Raw genomic sequence first — 7,197 nt, 5'->3', positions numbered from 1 at the left:
GCTCACTGGCAAATATAGTTCTGTTGTCAGGATATGTTCTTTGCCCCTTATTATTAAATAAAACCCCATGGGTTATTTTTCTTGATGAAGGAAAAACTTTTAGCTCTTCAGATGTAACTTTACCTTTCTGCTGGTAGTTCAAGAAAATCTCAGCTAAGGATGTTTTCTTATCTACATTTCCAGTTCTGTTTGCCAGGTAACAACATCCCTGTTATTGTTTGATGTCAGATTAAGTTCCAAATTGCTCTGCATAGTAAATTGCATTTTTTAGCCTCTAAACTCTATGAAGTGTCTTCACTCCTCTTGCCTTGGATAATGACAGAGGTGTGGAGCTCATCCACATTTTGGACAGAGGATGGAGGGATGAAGCTGTAAAAACGAGGTTGCCAATTTTTCTCCAGCTTCCCATTAAAAGTGGACCCACTCTTTAACACATTCTGCTGGAATTATTTTGTGTCAATTGAATCTCCACGGAGACCTAGTTTCTTTCTTTCTTTTTTGAGAATAGTAATAAATAATCTTGAGAATATTGCTTCAGTCAGCTTTTATATTTACTTTCACTAAACATATTTCATAACAAGATACTAACAGATTTGGCCTTTCATGTGCTGTTAAATAGGGCCTCATTCCTAGAGCTCACCAGTAACGAGGAGGGGTTAAAGTTCTGCAAGAATATTTACCTGAATTTGTGTACACAACAATTATTTGGGAATTGTAAAGTTAAGTCTGACTCGTTAGAAAGGAGGCCAAAAATGGTATTAAAATGAAAACAACAAGCTAATGAATCTGTGTGGGCTCCTCATTGGCAGTTATATGCTGTCTGGCAAGAACCAGCGAGAGAAAAATAATACCTTGCACCACAGTAATGTTTTCTATCTCAGCACCTAGAGGAAGTTCTACAAAATTTAAACAGCAGAAATGCTCAAAATCCCAGTCTTTGGGTAACCCAAGATCATACAATTTTCCATTTTCAGAGATAGCATTTTGTCTCTGTTGGTAATACTAACATCAGGTCACACAGCTCTTCTGGTTGCAAGAGGTCATGGCGTTATGTCTGCAGCATGGAGCTTAGTGCAGGAGCCATCCTCCTTTTCACCAGAGCCAGGAGAGGTGCTTGGACACTCTTGGCCTTGGGGATGCTGCTGCCTGCTGTTGTACTACTTCTAGGAAGGAGATAGTAAAGCTATTGCAGAATGTGCACGGCCAGTAACAGGGAAATCAAAGGCAAATGCAAACCAACATGACATCCACCAGCTTCTGCCGGATGGGCAAGGGGTGGTCGTCCCAATAGCTCTGAAGCCATAGAGGCTGTCAGAGCTGCCACCCTGTCAGGAACAGATATTCACATCCAGCTTGATTTGCTTTCTTCAAGCAAGAAGAAATCTTGCTTGATTTCTTCATTGGGTATTTGGAACAGACTCTCCCTTCTTCTTGCTTGGGTCAGCTCTTAGGATATTTTTCTCACTGGTGCCTGCTGTTTCTAGCTGCTTCACACGGTTAAAATGCATGGCGTGGTCCCTTGAGAAACCAGCTGGAAGACTGTCTGCTAGAAAGGAGCATAAGAGGGACATTAAAGAAAGTACACAGGGCAGTTCCCAGTAGGGGAAAGACATATCCAGAATAACAGTGCCTCAGAGATAGGAATTTTAAAGGGAGCAGGGAAATACTGTATCTGGGGAAGGAAATGTTTACAATTATAAATGATTAATAAGCATGCCACTTTTCTACCTCATAACTCTGATAAACACCTTCAAAGCCAGCTTCCCCTCTAACATGTTCTCTGCAGTAGGTAACGAAGCCAGGTTTGTCCCACTGTGGTCAAAGTACTAGAAGGTTTCTGGGGGTGCCCTTAGTAACTCTCATTTCTCGCCCAAGAGAGACACAAGACCTGGTGTCCAGAACCTGCCACTTGGTTGCTATTTACCACCCAGGTGTCAATCCTGAAAGCACAGCAGGTTTTCCTCTCCATGGGGTGTCTGCCAGCACCCAGATCCAGGAGCCCCCCGTGGCAGGGGATGAGACGAGACACAGGTGCATGCTCAGCAGCTGCTGCAGCTCCCTGAAAACTGCAAAGCCAGCTTCTGATCACCTGAGGGACTCCCAAGGGTCCTTGGTTTTATGAAGCCTGGAGAAACCTATCACCCAGTGGATGAGGAGCCCTCAGCACTTCTGCTCCTCGGGGAAGATGCAAAGCATCTGGGATGCTCAGAGAGGACCCATCTGACCCGGAGTCTGGAAGCCCCTGTCCCAGCCCTCTCCAGCCTCTTCTGCTGGAAGGCAAACAGATAGCAAAAACTGCGAGGAGGTGCAGCTGGATGCGCTGACTGTGCCCCGGAAGGTGTGAGGCTACAGCAGGCCCTCGTCTGGTTATAACAGTATGGATTAGCTGGCAGGACCCGTCCCGCCAAGCCAAAATCCTGAAGTCCTTCTGTATTCGAGTGTGATCCCAGACATTATTTTGCTTTGTGTACAGTGTAAATATGGGTGTCCTCTGCTAGATGCATTTTGCCATCTGAAGATAGGTTGACAGACAGATAAATGCAGATCCCAGTTTACATTTATGTGATGTGTAAGGAATATCCCCCAGCCATTACTTATGATAATCTACAGTTCTTATTTCCTGATTAAAGAGCACCCAGTTTATATTTCTCTCTGCATATGAAATTGCAAGACATCTATTAACTAGTCTGTAATCTAACCTCTTCTGGAACATCCCATACAAATTTTCCAGTAAATTTAAGCCAGCTACAAATTTGCTAATGCCTTCATTTTCACAGAAATAGAAGGAGAAAATAAGTATTGTCATTGTGTATTAACAGAAGACAAATTTTACCCCCAACAATTACCAGTTTATAGAAAAAAAATTGTTTTTCTGAAAAACTAATTTCCACTTAGATGCTTGATCTGGGTTCAAGTATATTTCAATAAGCATAAGGAAGTTAATAGCGCAGGTGAAAAACATCGTTGTCTATTCCCAAAATGTTCTAAATAAATGCAGTTCATCATTTCCTGCAATTGAATTAATGACTTGCAATAAAAAGACTGATGATTTCATATGACATCTTGGAGAATATAACAGAATAATAAGATGCTTGGGCCTGACCTTTCATACATAATCTGGGAGCTGCTTGTAATGTTTTACAATATGATATGCTCCACCTGGTTCTTAACACGCTTACTACGGATTTGTGAGAAGATAATTCAAGCAGAAGTTTGATACGTGTATTTGCAAAAGGGGGACAATAGCTTCAGATTGCCCTCCTGCCTGTTCATCCCAAAAGGGCAAAGCAGAGAAGGAGCAGGGATCGAGTGCTCACTTGCTGGGTGGCTGCTTTAACAGGGTAAGAAGCATAACACAGACAAAGAGACCCAGTACCTATGCCACTAAGGAAAACCCAGTACTAAGAGCTGGGTGAATTGGAGATAAATTACACCTGCTTTGAGTAGAGGACGTAGGTCTTCAGAGCTTCCGTTGGGTTTGATTTTCTTCCCTCTTGCACCCTTTCTTTCTGGTGCTCAGATGAAGCAATACTGTTCCCCGATGTGCTTGTACCAATCACACTGGACACCAACCTGCTGAAGGAGAAGAAAAAAATCCAAATGCTATTTTTATGATCTTCCCCAGTGTAATAGGACCTAAATCCTGGAATTTCATGACAAATTTTAGCTTTCTGAAACACAGTATTTTTCCAGAACTCTGTTATGACAGGAAACACTGAAAAAAACCCAAACCAAAAAAAACCCCAAACCAAACCCACAAGAGGTTCAACAGCGCTGCAAGACACTGACGATAGTTGCTAAAACACCACGGGAAGCAGCCTCAATTTCAACGAGCAAGATTGGGACAAATGGTGACAACACTTTCTCCAGCCCCTTCTTTCCTCACAGCCTTGCTGGAGGATCTGACCTCCTGGGAATGGCCGGTTCGGTTTGTGGCACGATGACTCAGGAACTCCCTCTCTGAAGTCAAGGGCTTCTCATGCCGTTTGCTGCATTGTGACTTTGTCAGCTGAATCTTTTAACCTAGCCCACAAAGATGTTTAAGACGGAGTGGGATTTCTAACAAAGTAGAGATTTTTTTCTGTGTCCTTGGCTAAGCCGCAAAACACATCCCCTGCTGCTGTGCAGTGCGGGCTCTGCAGACCGACTGAGGGTCCCTGCCACAGGAGGAGGTGCACTTCACTAGCTTTGTCTGTTTACATTACATGGTATTTTGCCCGGAGGTTTAAGAAAATGTGTTGCATAAACTTTTTATGAATCCCATTCCTTATATCTGGGGCTTTCTGCATGTTGATAATGATCTCTGCTTATTGCCAGGTGTGGACAGGGAAACACATCAGGAGCTGACATTGTAAGCCTTTAAAGGAAACCTGGATCTGAATATAAACGCCATGCCTTGTTTTTATTACAAATAAAATACAGCTTTTTAGTGAGCACATTCCAGGCAATTAGAAAATGTGTATTTTTGCTCCCTGTTGTGTAAATGAAGCGAGAAATATAACTGGCAGCTGGAATGTGGACAAAAAGTACTTATGGATGTATTTCATGCTGAAAGATACTCTTTAGATGACTTTTGGGCACTTACTTTGATTACCATGAATTTCCTCCTTGTCTGTCCTCCCTCCTCTTCTCCCATATGCCCTTCCTGCAAGATCCCTCTAGCTCCAAGGTTTAACCCTTTCAATTGCGTCTCCATCAGTCACATATCAAGTAGCCTAAGAACACCAAAACCGCAAACCACAGTTAGATGAAAGGACCAGAGGTTTATTTCAGTCTAAAATAGTAATCTAGGCCAGGAGAGAGGAATTGTTTTCCGGACATTTCTCCTTTGCTATAGAGCAAGGATTGTTTTAGAGCTGGCGGCTCTGCTGGTGGGTGAGGGAGGTTAGGTAAGGTGATGGCCACTGTGCTGAGATCACCCCCCTCCTGATGTCTGTGCCTTCATGTCTCCCCTCCAGACCTCTCCATCTGGTTGCATTAATGACATCTTCTCTGTTCTTTGGAGTGGGATGTAACAGCTTTTTTCTGGAATTAGGCAGGGTGCAAGGGGATATTTGTGCCCTGGCTGGACCCACCCTGGTGCTGCTGCAACACCAGTAACGTGGGCTAAGCCTCTTTCTTCCCATGCAGATGACCAAGAGCCTCCGAGGAGCAGGGTAGTGAGCTGAAGGGTTATCAAGATCCAACCCCAACACGGAGGGTTGGATGTGTTCTCCTGCATTTAGAAACGGAACTGTGAAAACGCAAACTGAGCAGACACCAGATAGCAAAGATCTTCTAGCAGCAAGACACTGTGCCAAGCTGGGAGGCAGAATCACTCACCGCTGCGCATACTGAAGCCCTGCTTCCCAGGAAGTGGCTGGACATCGCCTGCTGATGGGAAGTAGAGAATAAATCTTTTGTTTTCCTTTGCTTCCGCGCATGGCCTTTGCTTTTGCTTTATTAAACTGCCTTTATCTCAACCCATGAGGGTTTTTTTTCCATCTTATTTTCTCCCCGTCCTGTCCTGCTGAGGAGGGGAGTAATAGAATGATGTGGTGGCACCTGGCATCCAGCCAAGGTCAATCTATCACACCAGCTTTGTCAAGAAGTTTGTTAGGCTTCTTGATGTCTCATTGGTAAAAATAAATGGGAGAAACAAAGACAGATTCTGACTCTCCCTGTCCTTCAAAGTCACACTGACCATTAAAATATGTAAAAAGCAAATATCTGAAAATAAAAATGTAGGCTCACCAAGATAGGTCATAGGTTCATCACTGAACCCTTTAAAAGAATTAATGAATTATGCATTAGCCTTTTCTTTCAGATATTTGTAGACTTTCAATAAAAGTAAGTAGATACATCATATGTAGAGCTGCCTGTAACAACATTAATCTTGCACTAATTTGATTTCTTTTTCTGAGGATATTATGTTTTTACAATACATTACAGGGTGCCGTGAGTAACTAGTCTTCCCTTTACTTTAGATCTTCTAGGCTTTCATGTGCAATTCTGTGCTAAGGACTTAAATGAAAATAATTACAAACTGTAAAAAATATTTGAAGTGATTCCCCAAACTGAAATGACTGAATAAGTTTTTCCTCTTTAGAGCTGTGCTTGATGCTAATAGAGAGGGCTGCAGACAGGTATGGTCTGTGTTCCTGTTCCAGGCACCCAAGTTCATTACCTGGGGCTTCACCTGGACAAAACTACTGCAGAGCTGCTCCAGCTGCTCCAGCAGCTCTGCTCTAGCCCTCATCTGGGCTTTCTTATGAGAAGGACCCTTGACTCTGCTGCATGTAAGAGGTTTCCACCTATCTCAGTTCAAGCGTGGACCCACAAAAAGGTTGTCTATCACAACAGTTCTCCTTACAGTTACATCAATTTTTGGAGATAGATATAAGAGAGAAACTATCACAATTTTATGATGTTAAGAACTAGGAAAGATTTCAATGCTGCAATAGTTGTAAACGATTGTGATTTTGTTTGGTTTTGTTTGTAGTTGAAATTTCTTTTGTCTAGAATGTCACACACATTTAAAGTTGTCATGAGTGTAAGAAATAGGTAACATGCAGATATTTTTGGTAGAACCACAGATACATTTTTTTTTCCCAAGGGAGGAGATTGTAATAAATTAGTAAAATTGAAGAGGGTTTTGCTTGTTTGTTCATGATCTGTTCACAAAAAGTTATACACATTAATTATGCCAACCAGATAGTAACCGCTTGCCTGTCTACCTGTTGCATACACTTGACTTGTCTTCTATTGGAAGCAGTATGGCAAAACCATGATACCCTCACCGGCACTCATACTTTTCATCAGTAGATGGATTCAATAATGTCCTTTAGGAATGATTTTTCTCTTTAATGTCATTATTTCTATAAACCATTCTAATGTGTTACTGCTTAAAAAAAAAGAAACATCACAATAAAAAAACACAGCTCATAAAAAATGCTATTATCATCATATTCAGTCTTAATACAATAATGGTATTAATTGGTTCTATTTTATCTTTAGAATAGAAGGGGAATGATTCAGCTGGAGACTAAGACACCTGGATTTAGGTGTCTGCCAGCATTTTAGGTATCTAAGCAACCATTATGGTTAATGGAAATGTAATCAATACAGTAGATGGGGCCTGGGGACATTCAGTTCACCCTAAAGTGCACACCTTAAAGGGGAGGAGATCTGAAGCTGAATGAAACTTAAGGAAGATCA

This window comes from Aptenodytes forsteri, unplaced genomic scaffold (genome assembly GCF_000699145.1).
Source record: "Aptenodytes forsteri isolate BGI_AS27 unplaced genomic scaffold, ASM69914v1 Scaffold101, whole genome shotgun sequence".
Classification (NCBI taxonomy): domain Eukaryota; kingdom Metazoa; phylum Chordata; class Aves; order Sphenisciformes; family Spheniscidae; genus Aptenodytes; species Aptenodytes forsteri.
This window is presented reverse-complemented; position numbering follows the sequence as displayed.